Source organism: Macrobrachium nipponense, chromosome 13 (genome assembly GCF_015104395.2).
Source record: "Macrobrachium nipponense isolate FS-2020 chromosome 13, ASM1510439v2, whole genome shotgun sequence".
Classification (NCBI taxonomy): Eukaryota; Metazoa; Arthropoda; class Malacostraca; order Decapoda; family Palaemonidae; genus Macrobrachium; species Macrobrachium nipponense.
In genome coordinates, this window is record NC_087206.1 from 46,809,160 (window position 1) to 46,835,481 (window position 26,322).

General features: G+C 44.6%; 1 protein-coding gene across 2 annotated transcripts in view; it reads right to left on the reverse strand.

Annotated features, from left to right (window-relative positions):
• Nucleotides 1-26,322, reverse strand: part of LOC135225781 (pleckstrin homology domain-containing family J member 1-like) — a 301,334-nt gene that overhangs the window by 81,675 nt on the left and 193,337 nt on the right. The gene's annotated exons all lie outside the window — the stretch shown is intronic.

Below are 26,322 nucleotides of genomic sequence, written 5' to 3' on the forward strand. Positions count from 1 at the left end.
TTGATTGGTGATTCTGCCACATTACTGAGTAGTTAAGTTAGAATACATTTAACCCAAAAGTTAACCAATTCATCCAGCCTTTAAAATACCTTTTAATTCAGTACAAGTTGGTTAATAAAGAAAAAGATACATTACATGAAATCAAGAAAAAAGATACATTACTTTACTCAAGGCATCCCTCTGATAACAACCCCATGATGAGCTGGGGGACATAGGGATGCACTAAAGGGAGTGTGTACGTACCCTAAGCACACAACTCCATACATATATCTTTTGGTTTGTAAAAGTTAAAAATGAGAAAATACAGTAAAAATATAAATGAAAATAGCATAAAATATAAAAAAAAATTCCAAGACAAAGAGGATTCCCATCTTTGTCTTGAATTTTTTAATATTTTATGCTATTTTCAATTATATTTTTACTGTATTTTCTCATTTTTAACTTTTACAAACCAAAAGATATATGCATGGAGTTGTGTGCATAGGGTACGTACACACTCCCTTTAGTGCATCCCTATGTCCCCCAGCTCATCATGGGGTTGGTATCAGAGGGATGTCTTGAGTAAAGTAATGCTTCTAATGTGTGTAAGCCAATGATGACTGTTAGGGAAAATGAATGGGACCTGTTTGTTGCAATCCCCTTGTGAGATGAGTCTGACATTAGTTTGGTGTGAATGAAGTATGTTTCCATACTTATGTGAAAAACCAAATTTGAAAAGAAAGGGACTTTTCATGCATTGTTGGAAGTGTGAGCAGCAGGTTGTGACTTTGTGAAGTAACCAAACTGGAAAATAAAGATTTTTTATTTGTAAGTTTGAGTGTGAAGAGCTGGTTACTTAAAGATATATAGTAAATACACAACTCCTGAAAGAGGAAAAACCTTAACTGAGTGAAATACTAAAGTGATTTGTGAGACTCCTACAGATTGGTGATTATTTTTTGTGGTTGTCTGGGACTGAACATAAAGAAAAAGGTGACTGGATAATGATCACCAAGCATATGTATTTTCTGAACTGTCCTCTTGATTGATTATACTTTAGGTTGTTGTTAGGTAGGGTTGACACAGAGTTATTGTCAAGGACTTAAGAGTAGTTGCATTTATTGTACTAGTTTGTTTATGAATAAAAATTAGGTTAACACTGCATAATGTACTCCCCAAGATTGCTGGAGTAACACCATTTTTCTTGCTCCACACCTTTAGTTAAACATTGGTTCATAAGGGAAAAGAAACCAAGACAAGGCCTTCTGAACAAGAAAAAGGTAATTATAAGTTAGTGACTTATCTAAAACTGGCTTGATTGCTGCCTTACATAACAACTGGCTGATCTCCTGCAAAACCCAGAACTTCTCTGTGGATGAAGGTATACTGGGAAGGATATGGATGCCAACAGGGAAGGAAGTGTTACAAAACATATGCTGTATCCCTCCCTAAAAATCTTCCCCACCAAAGGTTCTGCTACAAAGCTTTGTCAAACACTCAAAATATTATGTAGATGGCCTCCTACTGGACCTTGGTAAAAAGACAAAGGTAGAGCAAAGCAGCACAATCTATCAAGAGCTTAACAACTAATGGAGAATCAACCTTATTAGGGTCAAAATCTGTTAAACCTAAAGGAAGCACCAAAGCTGCAGAAACCAACAGCTGCACAGACCAAGATGGTGAGATGGCAGGTGCCCAAGATGACGCTATAGCTGAGACTGAAAACAATAACGTCATGGAAGCCAATTGGGAAATGCCAGACAGCTGGGAGGGAGCAGGTGACTCACTAACCAATGAGACAAAAGATTGGAAGGGAGAAGGTAAAGAGTTCTCGCATCACTATGGTAGACAAATCACCTGCTTCACGCTTCAATAGCAAGTCCAAAAGAAACAAAAACTTCAACTCTCTTGAAAATCCTGCTGAAGAGATAACAGAAGACATCTGCGCAACACAAAAGGTGGCTGAAAAAGAAGGGCCACTAGTGCAAAGAGGTACAGTTGTCAAAAGATGAAGAATATTAGGTGATGGGGTAGGGAGAGTCAGCAAGGGCAGGTGAACTTCTGAAATGGATGAAACACAAGATGATACAGGGTTAGTGAATAATTGAACAACTGAAGTACTGATGCACATCTCAGAAACTTTTGAAGTAACCAGAATATAATCTGCCTAGGAACCATCTAAACTTTACAAATCCCATGAATCACCGTCATTCTCACTACAAGATGATTAGTAAGTCAGCTGAGGCAGCATTTAACTTGGCAGAACAAGTCTTTTGGTGATCAAGTCAACAGTAGACAGCTGAAAGAGAGAGGTCAAATGGCACAGAATCCATACAAAGGCATGCCTTGGTTCCCTAGCAAAGGAGACCACCTACTGACACAGGGCAGTCAGATTGTGGGCTACAGACAGACAAAGACTCCAAAGCATTCTCCCTCAGGGCTGAGGTAACTGAAAAAGGTTGGTCACTATGGGGGGGGGAGGGGGATCACAATCTTTATTCATAGTGAACTTGGCCAAGTACCTAACTTACGACAAGAGTAAACTTACATCTTCCTCAAGTTTTCCTATGTGTTTCTCCCAAACCACATAGAAAGCATCAAATGTAGCAAGGGGAGTAATAGAGTAATCAGTAAAGTTTAGATAGGATAAAGGAATGGGAAGAGGAGTAATGTTGAAGAAGCAGGAATAAATAGGAAAGACTTACAGCCAGACCTAACTGGTTGCCTACATAGTCTACTGGCCTTTCACATCTGATGCTTAACAAAAATTATTAATTTTCTCATTAGACCACTTATTATATTCTTCACAACAAGCAATAGAATACTTCTGGTCTACATAAAACTTGTTCCTAAATAATCTGACACTCCCATCTCTGCTTGCTGTAGATGACATAATGAAAAGAGAAAAAAGTGCAATACTGTTTAGGAAAAGATCAGCCAAAATACAGCCAAAAATTACAGAGCCCAATCACACCATATGAACAAGTAGCCAGCAGGAAGAATTCTGACAGGAATGTAACAATTTTGAAATCACCTGGTGGGATATAAGTGATTACATACAGTCCATCCAGGTCCGCCAAACATTATAGCACGAAGAAGCAAGCTAATTTTAAAAGTCAGTAAAATTCATCCTAAATAAGGGATTTTGACGAAGGGAAAAATCTATTTCTGGGGGAAGACCTGTGTCGCCTGGTGAACCCATCCCTTCTTCTTTCCCCACCCTTAACCAGTCCAAGCTAGGGTGTCTATTCCAGGAGTGCAGATGGCTCGCTGGTCGAGTAGTAGTAGCAAGAGCGAGAGGGAGGTAGGAGGAGTAACCTTTGTAACGGCTCTAGCCTTTGTGATGGCTCTTGCCGTGGGAGGGATTTTGGAAAGGAATCCTCTAATTGGCAGAAGACCTGTAAGTAGTGGCTTCCACTCGCCTTGTACTTTATACCCAACACCCTCTGGGTGCTCACGCCGAGGGTAGTAACCTCAGCATACCATGCTAGCTTTTTTCTCTGGTATATTTAGAATCTATTTATACTTAGAAAAGAGAGCTACAGGAACTTTTCACCGGGCAACACAGGTCTTCCCCCAGAAATAGATTTTTCCTTCGTCAAAATCCCTTTTCTGGGTTCGACCTGTGTCTGGCGGTGAAAAGGTATCAGAGAATTCCCATCCAAGCTTAACAGATACCAAACAAGTATATAAAAGGGGATAATGAAACCTAAGGTTCATTTAAAGAACCAATTTTTAATGCACTGTAAAAAGGCAGGAAATTTACTTATTTACTAATTACACTAGAACTTAAACTATGGCTTAGAACTAGTAATAAGAAGATAATACAATAAGACAATCTGAAGCAATATACAGTGGTACCTCGAGATACGAAATTAATCCGTTCCGAGACGGCCTTCGTATTATGAGTTTTTCGTAACTTGGAACACATTTTACATGTAAAATGGCTAATCTGTTCCAAGCCCTCCAAAAACACACCAGTAAATTATATTTCCAGGCCTAAAACACATGTTCTAGGGTTACGACGGAAGAAATATGACTCCAAAAAGGCAAAATACTGTACATACTTGAGTAATATTCAACTGTATGTAATGTTCAACCCCATTTTTACTGCATATATTAGGACTTTAGCATATGTCCCTTAGCAATAAGCCTAGCCTATGTTAGCGGTTGCTACTGTAGCCTAGTCTATGATTCTGACATCTAAACCTAAGAGCTAAAAGCTTAGAATATGCCAATAAAATGTATAAATAATCAGTATGTACTCATTTCAAATAATTATTAATTAATCATTAACTATAATACACAAACAAACAAAAAACAAACCTTCCGATCGATTGTTTACATCCAGCTCTTACCCGTCTTAGAGTATCGAACGAGCGCCAAGCAATCATTTTTCCTAGCACACAGTAAGCCATAAATTGTCATTAGTATCTCTCTTCAACTAATGAAACCACCAAACAGTATAATAACCATTCATTTCTATTCTTTATTCTATCTTTACTTAATGTTTTCGTTAATAAATGTATTGCATGAATAAGTTTTTCAATTTACAGCAACCTTTTACCAATAGAATACTTAAAGCACAAGGGGTAGATACTGACCAATAGGAGAGCAGGACCTTATGGGGTGACTAGCATCAGGAACCAATGGGAGAGCGGGAGGATGGTGGCGAGTTTACTCAGTTGGCGGCACGGGAGTTTTAAAATTGTTCTCGGTGGTCCGGGCGAATCTCGGGACTTTACAGCAACAACCTTTCGTATCTTGAAAACTTTTCGTATGTAGAGCAGTAAAATTTTTCGCATTGGCTTTCGTAACTTGGATTTTTCGTAAGTTGAGCCTTTCGTATCTCGAGGTACTACTGTACAAGAGTATGTACAGACAGGTCCGTAAAACCAATATGGTCTCAACACTATATACGTTCCGGTGGTGGGATGGCAAACAAACCATCCCGACCCGGAGGAGCAAGGTTTGGCAGGGAATACGAGCGAGGCAGGTAAAAAGGAGAGAGTATTAAGGGAAAAGAAATGACCAAAGGCTAAGGGAAGGATTTTGATAAGATTCATCATTCAGGGGAGACTATGCTCCCTGCAGCAACTGTTGGGAATTTAAGGGCCTCTTAAGTTTTTGAGATAGTGGCGTTTAAATACTACTGGAGATTTCCAACCCGTATATTTCTTCAGGTCTTGTACCACCTTTCTCTCTAATGAAAAGGGGGCCTGAAGATTTTTCAGAAGTCCTGGCTAAGAAGGATTTAAGGGTAACGACAGGACACAATGTGTCCTGTGTCAGAGGAATGATTTTCCATGAAGCCCATCTGTTTTGTGGGTCCTCGTTCTTTAAGCAGGGTTATATAAGAGCACGACTCATTATTAGTGTCTGAGGCTAATTTAAGTACGTCATTCAAAAACCAAGAGACCGTATGAGGGCGGTCTATTGGTCTCAGACGAGCACATGCTCGTGGAATCGAAGAGAAGTATGAATCTGACAAGTTAATATTAAAGCCAACCTGAAAAATCTTCCTTAAGGCCGATTTGATTGTCATAATGGTACTAGCAGCTAGGCCTTTCTCAAATAGTTTTCTAAAGAATGAAATTGCCAGATTCGTGGTCATCTTATGCGCAGCTGAGTCTTTTAGAAAAATGGCCAACTTCTTTACTGCTGAATCATATTGCCTGAGCGTTGATTCTCTTTTCTGGGCGATTGGCTCGTGTCGCCCTATGAAATATCCTTAAGATCATTATTTCTAGGTAAAATTAATCTAAAATTACCAGAGAAAAACAAAATTAAGAAAATGTCAGTAAAACTGACTCGCTCACTCTATAAAAGAAGTGTCGGTATGAGAATATAGGCGAGTGGGATCACTACCACGAGTCATTCACCATTTAGACCTTCCAACATAAAATCCCCACCAGAGAGAGCTGATACTAAAGGGTGAAGCGGCCGCTACTAATACTACTACCGACGCCACGGACAGCAGCGCCCCTAGCGGTCATCCTTAATCATTAGCTTCGCAGCGCTAGAGTGCTTTTTCCTCTCATGTTGTTTTTTCGTGGATTTATCTCGTCATTTACGATGGAACGTGCTGCTATTGCATCGGCTAAGTTAAGTGCCTCATAAGTAGTATTTTACAGTTTTTTAGTCTTCCAGGGACCAGTATTTTCCTTCTTATAGGTCATATACGGTCTCCCGGTTGACTCGTGGCGGCTGTGTGCCGCCTCGTGTTAAGATTTCCCGGTCTCCCATACTGGGACATCTTATACTTATGGGCTTATTATATTTACGTTCATCGTTTATTACATCGTTTTTATAGCTAGGACACAGCCCTTTACCATTTTCTCTTAGTTTGGTATTTAGGGCTATACCGTGTTTCTGGCCCAGCATCCCAGCTCTTGCTCTTCATCGGCTACCGCTGGCTCCGAGTAGTCAACTGTTCTTTGGAACAGCTTGCCTCCTCCTGGGCTTTCTCTTTTGCTAAAAGTGTCTTTTCCCCCTTTACGATGTATTATCATGTTATTTAGGGTGTTAGGCGCTAGCCTAGGTGCTTGTGCCATGTGTTGGTACAGTCTGGTTCACGTGGCTGGGCCCCTCCATGGTTGTGTTGCTATCGCGGCTTAGGCCACCTGCGATCACGTGTCCCTTAGCACCTTACCCTTCCCCTTCCCTCCCTACCAGGTATAGGGAGGGGTCTGGGGGATCTCCTTGGTTGCCATGACAACCACAGTAGCCTACCTCCCTCTCCCTCTGAGGAGGCCTGGAGCTCCATCCCAGCAGGGGTACAGGGCGAGCCACTTGTCTCGGGTACCGGGTTACCGAGCGGGTAGCTGTAGTGACGGGGAGGGGTAGGCCACCCCCCCCCTCTCTCTCTCTCCCGCCGTATTACGCCGGGACCCCCCACCTATTGCCTCAGTCCCACCCTTCCCCTACCGTAACGAACGGAGCCTCCGCTGAAGCCGGGGGCCCCTTTGGTTATAGGTCCGTCTGGCTACGCCAGTGGGCGGGGTGGACATTACTAGTGGTCTGTTGCTTGCCTACTATATCCTGTTTTCCGCTACCGGAGGAGAGCTCGCTCCTTACTCGGGCACTCTTCTAGTAGACGGAAAATTTTATACTTCGTTATATATACGGATATACCCTAATATTACGGTGAATTTTAGTTTTAATTTAATTTATGTGCTATCTCCGTCGTTCTCCGTCGTGGTTTCATGGCTCCTCACCACTCCTGGTTGGAATCTTTTTCCTGTCTCCGGCGTAGCCTTAGACAAACTCCAACCGCCTAGTTACCACACGTAATACGGCGGGGCTCTGGTTTAATCTAACTTACATGCTCCGGCATGCAGCGGAGCACTTGTTAGGCTGTAAGTGTGCACCTGATACTCATGTATCTCTCCACTTACAGGCTACCAACTGTCAGGTCCCGGGTTGCAACGCAACGCTCTACGACCCCTGCGCCCATGAGGAGTGTAGGACCCACGCCCCGTGTGCCACCACCCACAATGGACTGATCGTTTGGCACCCGGAGGCTTGCACCATCTGCTACGACCTCGTTAGTCAGCTGTTGGGTGGGGTAAGTCTACTCTTAGACTTTCTTGGTCTTATCACTACTAACACTTAGTTTTAAGCTTCGTTCAACCCTATCTCCGCCGTTAGAAGCTTCATATCGCCTTCTCTTTCAGGCTGCCGCCGTGAAGGAAGTCACCCTGGCAACCCTGAAGGCTTGGGTGGGCGGCTTCGGGAAGAACGCCGCCAAGGGCCAGCCGTATATTCTTGACAAGAAGCTGGCCGTTCAGATCTTCCCCGGTGGCAAGTCGACCGGCTATGTCGACCCCATCTCGGCAGCCCCTCTCATAGCTTCGATCCAGCAGGAGGTGGCAGCCAGGCGTTCGGGTCCGTCTCCACGCTAGGAGCCGGTCCCAGATGTGGCCAACCTGGACCTGAACATTGAGCCTATGGCGGTAGGGCAGAGGATTTGTTGGTTGAGGTAGGTGTGTCGGGCGCCCAAGGTCTTTCCTTGGGTGCTCCTGGATCTTCTTCCCCTGTCCTTTCTTCTGCTTCTTTCCAAGGCTTTACGGGATCTGAGATCCCTGCCCGCTCTCCCGCTCTTTCTGTACCCCCGAAGGTGAAGGGACAGAGAGAACAGAAGACTCTCCATAAGACGACTTCTAAGAAGTCGTCGTCTTCTTCAGCTAGGAAGTCTACGACTTCCTACGCTGACACGGTGAAGGCAAAAGCCGAAGCTATTCCTACTCAAGAAGATCTAGAAGCAAGGCTTCTAAGGAGAAGGCTCGCGCTCCGGCCCGGCCAAGCTTCTCCGGCATCTACCGGATCTACTCCGGTAACTCCTGTTGGGGGGGGTGGACCGAGCTTACCTTGATCCACCACCTTTTCGGCAGTTGTGATGCAACAAGTGGGAGAGATGGTTGGCTCTCTGGGCTCTAAGTTTGAACAGATGTTTGCGCAGCTGTCAAACACCATCAACCAGTCTGGCCAATCCATTCAAGATCTCTCTAACAGAGTTAGAGAGCACGAGGACCGTTTTGCTGGACTTAACCAGGCTCCTCAGCCAAGTTCCCCTTGAGCAGGTACTGGTATTTTGCAGTTACCACCCTACGAATCCCTACCAGCCTTCTCCATGGATAACCCATGGAGAGTGGCCGCTTATGCCCCCTTCAAGGACGGCATGATCTCTATCCGGAGTGTGGAACTCGAAGAATTGAGGACTTCGAGTCTATCCTCCCGGACTGACTCAGCCTTTCATGGGTATTCTAGGCTGACCGTTGCTGCTCTCACTAGAGAGGACAGATCTCCTAGAGTCTGTGCTGTATAGTAGGGATCACGCACAGCGGGCAATGGGTTCACTGCCTGGAGGATGGGAGTGTACTAACACCAAACTCCAAGCTTTCAAGAGTCCGTTCACTATTTTCGCTACGGAGGAGGAGGCTTCTCTCCCGTTCGCTACCAAAATAGTAGAAGCAACTCTTCAGGCAGTCCTCAAAGACGAGCCCATGCCACAGCTAAGGGAAGCGGATCTACTTCTCCGCTCTTCCCAGCCTTTGGAGAATTGTGGGAGACCTTGCCTGCCACGTCTCAATAGGTAAGCTTAAGCCAGACTGCGCAATGGATCAGTTTGGCGAGAAGCTTCCAAGACTGCCTGATACCCTTATTCAGGCAGAGTTTGATGCTCGAACAAGATTTGGGAGGTCCCTTAACTCCCTAATCATTACGGAAATGGCTGCCCTGTCTTACGGCACAGAACCTTTATTCAAGATTCTGGCTAAATCACAGCTTCAGACAGTCCAAGCTGATGCTTTCGACTTCTTTTCCTAGCTAGAAGGAACTGCCGAAAGCATGTCTTGCAGGGAGGACACCACTATCAGGCATGAGCCTAATAGACTCTAGCTTCCAGCATGTGTGCGGACCTCTTCCCAGAGGCCTCTTGTGAATGAGTGCACCACGATGGCTGCTAGGCTCAACCAGAGCCTTAGAGCTAGATGGGGCATCCCCTCTGGTTCAAGAGGACAAGAGACCGGCCCCTTGCTGCTGCGTTAAGAAAGCTAAGAGGAAAACAAGAGACCGCCCCTCTGCTGCTGGTAAGAAGCTAAAGAAGACAGGAAGAAGGTTCCAGCCTTACCAGAAGCAACAGCAGCAACAGCAATTTTGTTCAGGCGTTCAGTTAACAAACAGGGACAGCCGTCTACTTCAAAGCAGACGGCACCCATCCTCCTGTTGTCTCCTCAGAGTCAACCTTCAACCTCCTACGCCACAGTCTCGCCGGCCTTCAATTCTATGTACGAAAGCCAGGCCTACCCAGCCTTTAATAGGTTCTCTAGGGGTAGCAGGGCGAGGGGCCACTTTCGCCAGCGTGGCACAGGAAGAGCTGCAAGAGGTAGACAATTCAGAGAGGAGGGCGCGGAGGTCAACCCGCCAACAAACAGTGAGGCTCCCCAGGTAGGAGGGAGGCTGTTCCTCTTCCGTCACAGGTGGGGGTTCAGCTAAATGGGCACAGGAGCATGCGTTTTCCAAAGGGTTGGGTTTTGCGGAGTTGGATCAAAGGATCCTCCTCCTAATCAAATTCATTCTATCAGGAACCATCAAAGGAATTGACAGATTATGCGGAGGAACTCCTTCAGAAAGGAGCTATTGCGAGAGTCAAGCATTAAAATTTCAAGGTCGCTTATTCAGCGTGCCAAAGCAAGGCTCAAAAACAAAAAGAAGGGTTAATCTTAGACTTGTCAAAGCTAAAACTCTTTCATTCATTGCGACAAGTTCAAAATGCTCACCATCTCGCAGGTACGGACCTTACTTCCCCGTGGGGCCGTCACAACCTCATCGATCTTACAGACGCATACTATCATATCCCTATAGCCAGACACTTACCGTCCATTCCTAGGCTTCAAAACTAGGAAATCAGACGTTTTCATTCAAAGTGATGCCCTTCGGTCTGAATGTAGCCCCCAGGTATTCACGAAAGTAGCAGAAGTGGTAGTCAGCAGTTGAGAACTCAAGGGATAATGGTAGCAGCATACCTCGACGATTGGTTGATCTGGGCACCAACGGTCGAGGAATGTCTCAAAGCCACAAAGAAGGTCGTTCAATTTCTGGAACATCTGGGGTTCCAGATAAACAAAACGAAATCCAGACTCACTCCGGAGTCTCGTTTTCAGTGGGCTCGGATCCAATGGGATTTGTCTTCCCACAATCTGTCAATTCCGGTGGTCAAAAGAAAAGAAATAGCCAAGTCTGTGTGAAACAATTTCTCAAATGCAAACAAACATCAAGGAGAAACCAGGAAAGAATCCTAGGTTCTCTCCAGTTTGCCTCAGTGACAGACATACCTCCTGAAAGCAAGGCTAAAAGATATAAATCGGATTTGGCGATCGAGGAGGCAAACGCCAAATCTCGAGACAAGTTGTCAGTAATCCACAGATCCTTCGCAATCAGCTCCGTCCATGGACAAAAGTGAAGAACCTTGCCAAATTAGTACCCCTTCAATATCCCCTTCCAGTGTTAACCATTCACACGGATGCCTCCCTGTCCAGATGGGGGGGATATTCTCAATTCAAGCAAGTTCAGGGGACTTGGTCAGTTCAGTTCCCCCAGCTTCACATAAACGTCCTGGAAGCAATGGCAGTATTTCTTACCTGAAGAGACTCCTTCCCCCGAAGAAGTCTCATCTAAGACTAGTTTTGTTTTTTGGACAGTGCAGTGGTAGTTACATTGCATCAACAGAGGAGGGTCCCAAATCCAAACCACCGTGAATCATGTCATGATAGCCATCTTTGCGCTAGCAGACACACAGATGGCATCTGTCCGCCACTACATGGCGGGGGGTAAGAAATGTGATAGCAGGACGCTTTGTCACGGTCAGTCCCTCTGGAATCAGAATGGTCTCTAGACGACGGGTCATTCCAGTGGATATGCCGGAGAGTCCCAGGTCTCCCAAGTGGATCTCTTCGCCTCACAAGCGAACCACAAGCTCCCTTGCTATGTGGCCCCCGACCTGGACCCTCTGGCTTATGCCACGGATGCCCTGTCGTAGATTGGAATCAGTGGAGGGGAAAATTTATGTTTTTCCTCCAGTGAATCTTCTTGTTTTGAAGGTCTTGAGCAAGCTGAGGACTTTCAAGGGACTAGTAGCTCTGATTGCTCCAAGACTGGCCAAAAAGCAACTGGTATCCTCTGCTTCTGGAATTGGGTCTCCGACCTCAACGGATTCCCAATCCCAAGCTGTCACAATCAGTACAAATGAGGACTGTGTTCGCTTCCTCAGGAATTCTCCAGACCCTAACTTTATGGACTTCATGAAGTTTGCGGCTAACAAGATGCTACATTGATCCAAAAAACATCCTCCTCCTAGAATCAGATAAAAGAGAGTCAACTATTAGACAATATGACTCAGCTGTTAAAAAATTAGCATCCTTCCTGAAAGAATCGAACACCACAACCATGACAGTTAACTTAGCTATATCCTTTTTCAGATCCTTGTTTGAAAAAGGCTTAGCAGCTAGCACTATTACTACTCATAAATCGGCTTTGAAGAAACAAAATCTTTCAGTTGGGTTTCCAGATAGACCTAACAGATTTCTTACTTTACATCCATTCCCAAAGCCTGTGCTAGACTTAGACCTTCTCAAAGGCCTACTGCAGTTTCATGGTTCTTAAATGATGTCCTCAAACTAGCCTCAGATACTGACAACTCGTCTTGCACATTCATAATGCTTCTTAGAAAGACGTTATTTTTATTAAGCCTGGCTTCAGGAGCAGAATTTCAGAACTGTCGGCTCTATCCAGAGATGCGGGTCATGTGGAATTCCTCCCCTCAGGAGAAGTTCTACTTTCCCCGGATCGTAGCTTTTTAGCTAAAAATGAGGATCCCCTTGCAAGGTGGGCTCCTTGGAAAGTCATCCACTTCCGTAAGATCCTTCTCTCTGCCCAGTATCAACTTTAAGAGCCTTTCTATCTCGTACATCCTCAAGATCCTCATGTTCTCTCTTTATGAGAGAAAAAGGTGGCACTTTATCAGTAAAAGGAATCAGACAACAGATCCTTTTACTTCATTAAACGAGCCAATCCTGATTCATTTCCAAAAGCACATGGACATCAGAGGAGTAGCCACCTCAATTAATTACTTTCAACATATGAACTTTGAGGATCTTAAAAAAGTATACTGGATGGAAATCACCGACAGTCTTTTAAACATCATTATCTAAAGTCCTTGGAATCTTTAAAATTTTCTGCAGTAGCAGCGGGGGGAAACATTGTTTCTCCTGATACTGCATAGTAGTTGTAGTATAGATCCAGGTCTCCTTTCTACCTATCTCGTCCAACATGCCTCACCCTATTAGCCATGCTACTCGGAATACTCTAGCCTTAGCCGCTAGAATCATATTGGTGGATTGTCCCTTATTTTTTTGCTAGGGACATCCACGTTATGTACATATAATGTACTTCAGTGTTTCTACCCTTATTTTTATGCTAGGGTAGAACAACAATGTGTTTGTATATAAATAATCTTAATTAAGTGAATCATTCTTTATTATTTTGCCATTACATTATTATTGTTACTATGTCTAATATTAGTTAAATTTTTAAGTACTTTATACTGATTGCTTTCTTTATCATACCATTGTATTAGGATAAGTTAGCTTTAAGTACTTTGTTTGTATACTGTAATGTCCCTGATTCACTTATATTATATATCTCTTTTTTACTATTGGGTTTCATTTGTCCTTATTCCCATCTTGTCTGTTTCTCTGGTACAATTTCATAGGCCGACACGAGCTGAGCCCAGAAAAGGGATTTTGACGTAGGAAAAATCTATTTCTGGGTGATTGGCTCGTGTCGCCCTATGAAACCCACCCTGTTTTCTTTTACCCACCCTGCAGGACAAGATGTTCATAGATTAAGGATGACCACTAGGGGCGCTGCTGTCCGTGGCGTAGGTAGTAGTAGTAGTAGCGGCCGCATCACCCTTTAGTATCAGCTCTCTCTGGTGGGGATTTTATGTTGGAAGGTCTAAATGGTGAATGACTCGTGGTAGTGATCCCACTCGCCTATATTCTCATACCGACACTTCTTTTATAGAGTGAGCGAGTCAGTTTTACTGACATTTTCTTAATTTTGTTTTTCTCTGGTAATTTTAGATTAATTTTACCTAGAAATAATGATCTTAAGGATATTTCATAGGGCGGACACGAGCCAATCACCCAGAAATAGATTTTTCCTACATCAAAATCCCTTTTATCTGATTCTATGAATAAGATGTTTAGTGGATCAATACTAGCGTCCTTTTGGGCTGCAAACTTCATGAAGTCCATAAAGTTAGGGTACTCAGAATTCTTGAGGAAGCTGACACAGTCTGAGTTTGTACTACCTGTGTCAGTTCTGGATGAGGGATCTGTTTGGGCCAGAGCTTCAGTTCTAGAAGGAGCAGAAACCAGTTGCTCTTTGGCCAGTTGGGTGCCACGTAACATGGTAGTTTGTGGTTGGATTCTGTGGCGAATAGGTCTACTTGAAGGTCCGGGATTTGGTTGCAAATCCACTGGAACGACTTCCTGTCCAGGGACCACTCCGATTCCAGTGGAGTTGTCCTGGAAAGTGAGTCTGCGATAACATTCTTTACTCCTGCCAGGTGAGTTGCTGACAGGTGCCAATGATTTTTTGCTGCCAATGAAAATATCGCAATTAATACGGGATTTAGTTTGCTTGACCTGGAGCCTCCTCTGTTTATGCAATGTACCACCACTAAACTGTCCAAGACTAGCCTCATATGATTGTTTCTAGCCGGAGTCAGTCGTTGTAAGGTCAGGAAAACTGCCATAGCATCTAGAATGTTGATGTGGAACTGGCGGAACATATCCGACCATGTTCCCTGTACTTTCTTGTATTGTGAATATCCTCCCCAGCCGCTCAGTGATGCGTCCGAGTGGATGGTTAGAGATGGCGGAGGGAATTGCAGTGGTGCTGACTTGGCCAGATTCCGGCATTTCATCCACGGACGGAGCCTTTTTGTTAGAATAGGTGGAATTATTGAGATCTTGTCCCTGGTATTGATGTTGGCTCTCTTCCTCCAGACTCGATTGATTTCCTTCAATCTGGCTTTTAACCCTCTTATGCCGATTAGACGTACTAAACATCGAGATAAATTGTCTCCCGGGTGCCGATTGGACGTATTAAACGTCGACATAAAAAAGTTTTTTTTTTTAAATTCGCGGAAAAATACTTATAGGCCTACCAGCCGAAAACTTTTGAATCACACGCCTTGGGGGATGCTGGGAGCTCACGGATCAAGGCGTTGTTTTGTTTACAATCGCTACGCAGGCGCGCAAGCGCGAATTTCTTTCTTATCGCACTAAAAAGTATCAGTGACACATCTCAGAAATTATTTTGTCACTTTGACATAATTTTTGCACCATTTTAAATTAGCCGTTACATGGAGTATTATATATGAAAATGTGTGCAATTTCATGTAGAATACAACTAAAAAATACTCATGATTGTAGCTTTTATCAGTTTTGAAGTATTTTCATATAAATAACGATAAGTGCCAAAATTTCAACCTTCGGTCAACTATGACTCTACCGAAATGGTCGAAAAATGCTATTGTTAGCTAAAACTCTTATATTCAAGTAATATTCAATCATTTACCTTCATTTTGCAACAAATTGGACGTCTCTAGCACAATATTTCAATTTATTGTGAATTTATGAAAAAAACTTTTTCCTTACGTCCGTGCGGTAACTCTTCAGATAAATTTTTTTGTGCGATTGTCGTAATGTTTGCACCATTTTAAATTTGCCGTTACATAAAGTTTTATATATGGAAATGTGTGCAATTTTATGCAAAATACAACAAAAAACAACCCATGGTTGTAGCTTTTATCAGTTTTGAAATATTTTCATATAAATAACGATAAGTGCCAAAATTTCAACCTTCAGTCAACTTTGACTCGACCAAAATGGTTGAAAAACGCAATTGTAAGCTAAAACTCTTATATTTTAGTAATATTCAATCATTTACCTTCATTTTTCAACAAATTGGAAGTCTCTAGCACAATATTTCGACTTTTGGTGAATTTATGAAAAAAAAAAATTCTTCCTTACGTCTGTGCGGTAGCTCTTCCGAAAAAATCAGAAATTTTTTTGTGATTGTCGTAATGTTTGCACCATTTTAAATTAGCCGTTACATAAAGTTTTATATATGAAAATGTGCGCAATTTTAGGTAGAATACAACTAAAAATAATTGAAGGTTGTAGCTTTTCTCATTTTTGAAATATTTGCATATAAATCACTATAAATAGAAAAAACCCACGTTCGGTCAACTTTGACTCTACCGAAATAATCGAAAAACGCAATTGTAAGCTAAAACTCTTACAGTCTAATAATATTCAGTCATTTATCTTCATTTTGAAATAAATTTGAAGTCTCTGGCACAATATTTAGTTTATGGTGAATAAAAAAAAAAACTTTCCTTCCCTCCGCGCGCGGAATCTTTGCCGCAAATCTCCGAAATGCATACGTCGCATTCTCGTTATATTTGCTCTGTTTCATATTAGGCGTTTCATAGAGTTTTATATATGAAAATGTGCGCAATGTTGTGTAGAATACAACAAAAAATAATTGAAGGTTGAAGCTTTTCTCATTTTCGAAATATTTGCATATAATAAAAAAAAAATTTTGACATTTGGTTAACTTTAACTCGTCCGAAATGGTTGAAAACTGCAATTGTAAGCTAAAACTCTTACAATATAGTAATATTCAATCATTTATCTTCATTTTGAAACAAATTGGAGGTCTCTAGGACAATATGTAGATTTATGGTGAATTTTTGAAAAAAGGGATTTTGACGAAGGAAAAATCTATTTCTGGGTGATTGGCTCGTGTCGCCCTATGAAAGGATCCTTAATATCATTCTTTCTAGGTAAAATTAATCTAAAATTACCAGAGAAAAACAAAATTAGAAATGTCAGTAAAACTGACTCGCTCACTCTTAAAAAGAAGTGTCGGTATGGCAATAGGGGCGAGTGGGAACACTACCACGAGACATTCACCAATTAGACCTTCCAATCAGAATCCCCACAAGAGAGAGCTGATACCAACGGGCGATGCGGCCGCTACTACTACTACTAGAGGACGCCACGGACAACAGCGCCCCTAGCGGTCATCCTTAATCTAAAAACATCTTGTCCTGCAGGGGGGGGGGCAAACAATACAGGGTGGGTTTCATAGGGCGACACGAGCCAATCACCCAGAAATAGATTATTTTTTCCTTCGTCAAAAATCCCTTTTCTGGGCTCAGCTCGTGTCGGCCTATGAAAGAGTACCAGAGAAACAGACAAGATGGGAAAAAAGGACAAATGAAAAACAGTTGTAAAATGAGGGATATAATATAAGTAAATCAATTATTACAGCATATAAACTAAGTACTTAAGGCTAACTTATTCTAAACAGTGACATAAAAGAAAGTTAGTAATGTAAAGTACTTAAAATTACAGTAAACATAGTAAATTATAAAAATGCAGTGTAATTTTAACAAAATAGATTTACTTAGATAACTTATTTACAAAATATACAAACACATTGTGTCCTACCCTAGCATAAAAATAAGGGTAGGTACACTGAAGTACATTATCAGTACATAGTGTGGATGTCCCTAGCAAAAAAATAAGGGACAATCCACTAATATGATCTCAGCGGCTAAGGCTAGGATATCCGAGTAGCATGGCGATAGGGTGAGGCATGTTGGATGAGGTAGGTAGAAAGGAGACCTGGATCTGTACTACGACTACTATACAGTATCAGGAGAAACAATGTTTCCCGCTGCTACTGCTGAAAATTTTAAAGATTCCAAGGACTTTAGATAATGACGTTTAAAGACTGTCGGAGATTTCCATCCAGTATACTTTTTAAGATCCTCAAAGTTCATATGTTGAAAAGTAATAATTAATTGAGGTGGCTACTCCCCTGATGTCATGTCTTTTGGGAATGACATCAGGATTGGCTTGTTTAATGAAGTAAAGGATTTGTTGTCTAATACCTTTTACTGACAAAGTACCACCTTTTTCTCTCATGAAGAGAGAACCTGAGGATCTGAGGATGTACGAGATAGAAAGCTCTTAAAGTTGATACTGGGGCAAAGAGAAGGGTCTTGCGGAAGTGGGATGGACTTTCCAAGGGGTCCCACCTTGCAAGAGGATCCTCATTTTTAGCCAGAAAACTACGATCCGGAGCAAGCAGAACTTCTCCTGAGGGGAGGAATTCCACATGACCCGCATCTCTGGATAGAGCCGACAGTTCTGAAATTCTAGCTCCTGAAGCTAGGCTTAATAAGAATAATGTCCTTTCTAAGAAGCATTATGAATGTACAAGACGAGTTGTCAGTATCTGAAGCTAGTTTGAGGACATCATTTAAGAACCATGAAACTGCAGTACGCCTTTGAGAAGGTCTAAGTCTAGCACAGGCTTTAGGAATAGGACGTGAAATAAGATTCAGTCAGATCTATCTGGAAACCTAACTGAAAGATTTTCTTCAAAGCCGATTATGAGTAGTAATAGTGCTAGCTGCTAAGCCTTTTTCAAAACAAGGATCTGAAAAAGGATATAGCTAAATTAACTGTCATGGTTGTAGTGTTTGATTCTTTCAGGAAGGATGCTAAATTTTTTAACAGCTGAGTCATATTGTCTAATAGTTTGACTCTCTTATCTGATTCTAGGAAGAGGATATTTTGTGGATCAATATTAGCAATCTTTATTAGCCGCAAACTTCATGAAGTCCAGTAAAGTTAGGGTCTGAAGAATTCCTGAGGAAGCGAACCACAGTCCTCATTTGTACTGATTGTGACAGCTTGGGATTGGGAATCCGTTGAGGTCGGAGACCCAATTCCAGAAGTAGAGGATACCAGTTGCTCTTGGGCCAGTCCGGTGCAATCAGAGCTACTATTCCCTTGAAAGTCCTCAGCTTGCTCAAGACTTTCAAAAGGAGATTCACTGGAGGAAAAGCATAAAAATTAAATTTTTCTCCACTGATCCCAATCTAACGACAGGGCGTCCGTGGCATAAGCCAGAGGGTCCAGGTTGGGGGCCACATAGCAAGGGAGCTTGTGGTTCGCTTGTGAGGCGAAGAGATCTACTTGGAGACCTGGGACTCTCCGGCATATCCACCGGAATGACCCGTCGTCTAGGGACCATTCTGATTCCAGAGGGACTGACCAGGGACAAAGCGTCTGCTATCACATTTCTTACCCACCCCCGCAGGTGAGTGGCGGACAGATGCCATTTGTTGTTTGTTTGCTAGGGCAAAGATGGCTATCATGACATGGTTCACATGCTTGGATTTGGACCCTCCTCTGTTGATGCAATGAACTACCACTGCACTGTCCAAAACTAGTCTTAGATGAGACTTTTTCGGGGGGGGGAAGCAGTCTCTTCAAGGGTAAGAATACTGCCATTGCTTCCAGAACGTTTTATGTGGAGTGGCGTAATTGAACTGACCAAGTCCCCTGAACCTGTTTTGAACTGAGAATTATCCCCCCCACCCGGACAGGGGAGGCATCCGTGTGAATGGTTAACACTGGCAAAGGGGATATTGAAGGGGTACCCGCTTGGCTAAGTTCTTTACTTTTGACCATGGACGGAGTTGATTGCGAAGGATCTGTGGAATTACTGACAACTTGTCTCGAGATTTGGCGTTTGCTCTCGATCGCCAAACTCGATTTATATCTTTTAGCCTTGCTTTCAGGAGGATATCTGTCACCGAAGCAAACTGAAGGGACCCTAGGATTCTTTCCTGGCTTCTCCTTGATGTTTGCTTGCATTTGAGAAAATGTCTGACAGATTTTTGCTATTTCCTTCCGTTTGGCCACTGGAATTGACAGATTGTGGGAAGACAAATCCCATTGGATTCCTAGCCACTGAAAACGAGACTCCGGGGTAAGTCTGGATTTCGTTTTGTTTATCTGGAACCCCAGATGTTCCAGAAAGTGAACTACCTTTTTGGTGGCTTTGAGGCATTCCTCGACTGTTGGTGCCCAGATCAACCAATCGTCGAGGTATGCTGCTACCATTATTCCCTGAGCTCTCAATTGCTGCACAACCACTTCTGCTATTTTCGTGAATACCCTGGGGGCTACATTCAGACCAAAGGGCATCACTTTGAATGAGAATGTCTGATTCCTAGCCTGAATCCTAGGAATGGGCGGAAGTGTCTGGCTATAGGGATATGATAGTATGCGTCTGTAAGATCGATGGAGCATGTGACGGCTCCACGAGGAAGTAAGGTCCTTACTTGCGAGAGGGTAAGCATCTTGAACTTGTCGCAACGAATGAAAGAGTTTTAGCTTTGACAAGTCTAAGATTACCCTTCTTTTTTGTTGAGCCTTTCTTTGGCACGCTGAATAAGCGACCTTGAAATTTTAGATGCTTGACTCTCGCAATAGCTCCTTTCTGAAGGAGTTCCTCCGCATAATCTGTCAATTCCTTTGATGGTATTTGGCGGAATGAATTTGATTGGAGGAGGATCTTTGATCCAACTCCAACCCAATCCTTTGGACACTATGCTCTGTGCCCAATTGCTGAACCCCCACCTGTGACGGAAGAGGAACAGCCTCCCTCCTACCTGGGGAGCCTCATTGTTGATGGGCGGGTTGACCACCACGCCCTCCTCTGAACTGCTTACTCCTTGTCGCCCTCCCTGCGCCACGCTGGCGAAAGTAGCCTCTCGCCCTACCTCTCGATTGTCTATTAAAGGGAGGGTAGGCCTGACCTTCATACATAGGGTTGAAGGCCGGCGAGAGTGCGTAGGAGGTCGAAGGTTGTGACTGAGGAGACAGCAGGAGGATGGGCTGGTTCTGCTTAGATGTAGAAGGCTGTCCCTGTTGGGTAACCGGGACGGCCTGAACGAATTGCTGCTGTTGCTGGTGTTTCTGGTAAGGCTGGAACCTTTTACCAGACTTCTTTGGTTTCTTACCAGCAGTGGGGACGGATTCTTGCTTCCTCTTAGATGAAATACCCCACCTAGCTCTAAGGCTCTGGTTGAGCCTAGCAGCCTCGTGGTGTACCTCATTTACAGCGGACTCTGGGAAAGAGATCCACTCCCCACATGCTAGAAGCCAGGAGTCTATTAGGCTCGTGCCTAATAGTGCACTCCTGCAGAACGTGCTTTCGGCAATTCCTCCTAGCTTGGAAGAAGTCGAAAGCATCCGTCTGAACCGTCTGAAGCTGGGACTTGGCCAAAATTTTAAACAAAGGTTCCGTGCCATACGAGAGAGCAGCCATCTCTGTTATAATCAGCGAATTGAGGGACCTGCCAAACCTAGTTCGAGCGTCGAACTCCGCCTGAATCAAGGAATCAGGCAGCCTTGGGAGCTTTTCGCCGAACTGGTCCATGGCGCAGTCCGGTTTGAGCTTACCAAGCGTGAACGTGGCTGGCGGAAGTTCTCCCACAATTCTCCAAAAGCTGGGAAGAGCGGAGAAGTAGACTCTGCCTCCCTTAGCTGTGGCATGGGCTCATCCTTGAGGACTGCCTGAAGAGTCGTTTCTACTATTTTTGTAGCGAACGGAAGAGAAGCCTCCTCCTCCGTCGCAAAAATAGTGAAAGGACTCTTGTAAGCCTGGAGCTTGGTGTTTGTACACTCCCAGTCCTCAAGGCAGTGAACCCATTCGCGTTGAGCATGATCTCTACTGTAGAGAACGTTTTTCTCCTGGAGATCTTGTCCTCCCTAGTAAGCGCCGCTACGGTCAGCCTAGCATAGCCAATGAAAGCTGCGTCAATCCCGGAGGATAAAACTCGAAGTCCTCAATCCTTCGAGTTCCACACTCCGGGATAGAGATCATACCATCCTTAAACGGAGCGTAAGCGGCCACTCTCCATGGGTTCTCCATAGAGAAAGCTGGTAGTGACTCATATGGTGGAAGCTGGAAAATACCAGCACTTGTTACTGGGGAGACTGGAAGAGGGACCTGAGAGAGGCCCAGCTACTCGGTCCTCATTCTCTCTAACTCTGTTAGAGAGATCTTGGATGGACTGGCCCGACTGAGACAGAGTGCTCGACAGTTGTGCGAACATCTGCTCGAACTTTGTTTCCTAGGGCGGAGACTTGAGAGCCAACCATCTCAACCCACCTGTTGCATCACCACTGCTGAGAAAGCAGTGGGATCAAAGGTGCTGGGTCCCGCTAATCCAACCGGCGTTACCAGAGTGGATGCGGTGGAGGCCGGAGAAGGCATTGGCTCGGCGGGAGCGCGAGCCTTCTCCTTAGAAGACTTGCTTCTAGAGCTCTTTGAGTATGAAGAGCTCGGCTTGGCCTTCACCGCGTCAGCATAGGAAGTCGAAGACTTCTTAGCTGAAGAAGACGACGACGACTTTTTAGAAGTCGTCTTAACTAGGGTCTTCGGTTCTCTCTGTCCCTTCACCTTTGGGGGTACAGAGAGAGCGGGAGAGCGGGTAGGGATCTCAGATCCCACAAAGCCTTGGAAAGAAGCACTTGAAGAAGGGACAGGAGAAGATCCAGGAGCGCCCAAGGAAAGACCTGGGGACCCCGACAAACTTCCCCAACCCAACAAATCCTCAGCACCTACCGCCATAGGCTCAATGTTAAGGTCCAAGGTAGCGACGTCCGGGACCGACTCTTGTGTGGCCCACGACCCCAGAAAGACTGCTGCATCTCCTGCTCTGGATGGAGGCTATGAGAGGGGCTGCGGATATGGGTCAACATACCCTGTTGACTTGCCCCCGGGGAAGATCTGAACAGCCAGCTTCTTGTCTAAAATGTAATGGCTGGGCCTTTGGCGGCGTTCTAACCCGGAGCCGCCTACCCACGCTTTCAGGGTTGCAAGAGCGACCTCCCTCACACCAGCAGCCTGAAAGAAAAGGCGAAATTAGCTTCTAATGGCGGGACGGGTTAACAAACTTATGTCTAAGAGTTGTTAGTAAAACGATAAAAAAGTCTATAATCGACTTACCCCCCTCCACCAGCTGACTGGCCAGGTCGTAGCCAGATGGCGCAGGCTTCCGGGTGCCAGACGATCATATCGTTGTAAGGCGGGACACACTGGAGCGTGAGACCTGCACTCATCGTGGGCGCAGGGGTCGTACAACGTCGCGTTGCATCCCAGGACCTGACAGTTGGTAGCCTGTAAGTGAAAGATACATAAGTATCAGGAGAACACTTTACAAGCCTAACAGTTTGCTCCGCTGGTGCCGGAGCGAGAAAGTTAGATTAAACCAGAGCCCGCCATAATACGTGTGTGGTAGCAATATGGTTGGTTGTCCTAGGCTACGGCGGAGACAAGAGATAGAATCCAACCAGGTGTGGTGGTGAAATGAAACCACGACGGATAACGGCGGAGATGGATACATATAAAAATAAATAAAAAATTTATATAAATCATCGTAAAACTAGGGTATATCCTTAAAAATAACAATAATTATCAAACCTTTCCCCACCCGTCTACTAGAAGAGTGCCCGGGTAAGAAGCAAGCTCCCTTCCGGTAGCGGGGGAGAGATGCAAGGAGGATAGTAGGCAAGCAACCGACCACTAGTAGTGACCACCCCGGCCCGCTGGCGGAGCCAGTAATCTATAACCAAAGGTGCCCCGCCTGCGGCGGAAGGCTCCGTTCGTTACAGAGAGGGAAGGTGGCTGAGCAACTGGGGAAGGGGGGGAGGGTCTCGGCGTAACACGGCGGGAGAGAGAGAGGGGGGGATGGCCTACTCCTCCCCGTCCCAACAAACTACCCGCTCGGTGACCCGGTTCCCTATGAGTGGTCGCCCTATACCCCCCGCTGGGGAGAACCCCTGGCCTCCTCAGAGAGGGAGGGAGGAAGGCAAACTGAGGTTGTCATGGGCAACCAAGGGGTCCCGCCCCCAGACGCCTCCCTATACCTGGTAGGGAGGGAAGGGGAAGGGTAAGGTGCGATGGAACACGTGACCGCAAGTGGCCTAAGCCGCGATAGAAACACAACCGTGGAAGGGGCCACGTTGAACCAGGCTGTACCAATACATGGGACATGCACCTAGGCTAGCCTGAACACCCTAAATAGAACTAAATTTACATCGTAAAGATGGAAAAGACACTTTAGTAGAAGAAAAAGAAGCCCAGGAGGAGGCAAACTGTTCCGAGGAACAGAAGCCTACTCGGAGCCAGCGATAGCCGATGAAGAGCAAGAGCCGGGATGCTGGGCTGGAACACAGAATAGCCCTAAATACCAAACTAAGAGAAATGGTAAAAGGGCTAACCTAGCTAAAACTCGATGTAAAAAAAAAAAAACGATGAACGTGATATAGTAAGCCCATAAGTATAAGAAGTCCCAGTATGGAAGACCGGGAATTCTTAACGAGGCAGCATGGCGCCGCCACGAGTCAACCGGGAAACCGTATATGACCTATTAGAAGGAAAATACTGGTTCCTGGAAGACTAAAATACAGTAAAACACTACTTATGAGGCACTTAACTTAGCCGTTGCGATGGCAGCACGTTCCATGATGGATGGTGAGATAAATCCCGAGAAAATACCACAAGCAAGAAAATGCGTCCGAACGCTGGCGCTAATAATTAAGGATGTACGCTAGGGGCGCTGCTGTCCGTGGCGTCCTCTAGTAGTAGTAGTAGCGGCCGCATCGCCCGTTGGTATCAGCTCTCTCTTGTGGGGATTCTGATTGGAAGGTCTAATTGGTGAATGTCTCGTGGTAGTGTTCCCACTCGCCCCTATTGCCATACCGACACTTCTTTTTAAGAGTGAGCGAGTCAGTTTTACTGACATTTTCTTAATTTTGTTTTTCTCTGGTAATTTTAGATTAATTTTACCTAGAAAGAATGATATTAAGGATCCTTTCATAGGCCGACACGAGCTGAGCCCAGAAAAACATTTTTTTACGTCTGCACGTTACGAATTCATGCATCATTTTGTGATAATATTTTCTCTGTATTGCTTTGATCGTTTTACAATGTGTTATATACCAAAATGATCGTAATTTAGTGTACAATATAAAAAAAATTAACTCGTTAGCTTTAACCGTTTTGCTCACAGCGCGATTTGTATACAATTATATATGAAATTTTGTTTTCGCTCTATCATATATCGCATTATTTATAAATGATAATGATATTTTTTTCCATTTCTGATGGTTGCATACTAAACTTCAGGCAATGACAAAAACAGGAGCCAAAAATGAACTCTTTAATCTTGAAAACTAAGCGCGCTGTGATTTTCTGAAATAAATATTTTTTCCTCTTCGGCACTCACTCCGAGACCCCCTCAGCATACGGGAGACGATTTTCATTATACCCCTTCGGCGTAAGAGGGTTAATAGGACGTCTGTTACTGACACAAACTGTAGCGAACCTAGGATTCTCTCTTGGGTATGCCGAGACGCCTTTTTGCTCTTGAGGAACTGTTTTGTAGCCGTTGCTATCTCCTTGACCTTCTTGGGTGGAAGAGATAGCTTTTGTTTGATTAGGTCCCATTAGATCCCCAGCCATTGGAAGTGGGAAGCCGGAACGAGCCGAGATTTTTCCTTGTTTATCTGGAAGCCCAGAAATTCCAAGAATTTTATCACCTTGGCTGTTGATTTGTGGCACTCGTCGATGCTGGCTGCCCAAATGAGCCAGTCGTCTAGATAGGCTACTAACATAACCCCTTGAGTTCTTAGTTCTTGAACTATCGTCTCTCCTAGTTTGGTGAATATCCTGGGCGCGATGTTGAGCCCGAACGGCACGACTCTGAATGAGCAAGCCTGCCTTCCTAGCCTGAAGCCTAGATACAGAGAGAAGTTCCTTGCTATTGGAACATGATAGTAAACGTCAGTAAGATCTATAGAGGTGGTGGCGGCCCCACGGGGAAGTAAGGTCCGCACCTGCGAGACGGTCAGCATGCGGAACTTGTCGCAATGAATGTATGAGTTGAGACGGGACAAGTCCAGAATCACTCTTCTTTTGTCCGTGTCCTCCTTTGGGACACTGAACAGACGTCCTTGAAACTTTATTCGTTTTACTCTATTTATAGCCTTCTTCTGCAGGAGATTTTTGGTATAGTCTATTAGGTCCGCCATAGGTATCTGATAAAACTTGATTGGCGGAGGGGGGCCCTTTCTCCCATTTCCACCCCAGACCTTTTGAGACCATACTGTGCGCCCATGGACTGAAGGTCCAATGGTCCCGGAAGAGATATAATCTCCCTCCCACCTGCGGGCTCTCACTGGTTGGCTGCAGGTCTGCTTCTTCTTCTGCCTCCTCCGAAGCCTCTACCTCTTGCTCCGCCACGTAGCCAGGCGCCACCTCTGCCTCTGCTACTTCCGGCATGCCTATTGTAGCTGCGCAATGCGCCTCGAAACTCATAGGAGGGGTTGAAGGCTGGGGAAGGTTACTATGGCTGTTGAGGCTGAAGGATGCTGAGCTGGCGTAGTTTGTTGAGCTTTAGATGTCGCTTGCATTATCGCCTGAGGATGAGAGGTCCGGTAGGGATGGAACTTCCTTGGCCTCTTCCTAGGTCTGGATTGGGGTTCTGGGCCATCAAACTTCCTTTTGAAAGGAAGTCCCAAACGGACCCGAAGACTCTGGTTAGCTCTGGCTGCCTCATGAAAGACGTTGTTAACTTCATCTTTCGGGAACAGATTTTCTCCACATATTGAGGAATTTTATGAGTCTGTTAGGCTCGTGCCTTATAGAGGCACTCGCCAGGACGTACTTTCTGCAGGCTCGTCTCACCATAATGAAATCGTACAGGTCCGTTTGGAAAGTCTATAACAGGGCTTTCGTGAGGACCCGGAACAACTGTTCTTCAGTGTAGGATGACGCAACCAACTCCGCCGCAGTGACTGAGTTGATTGACCTTCCTAATCTGGTTCTTGC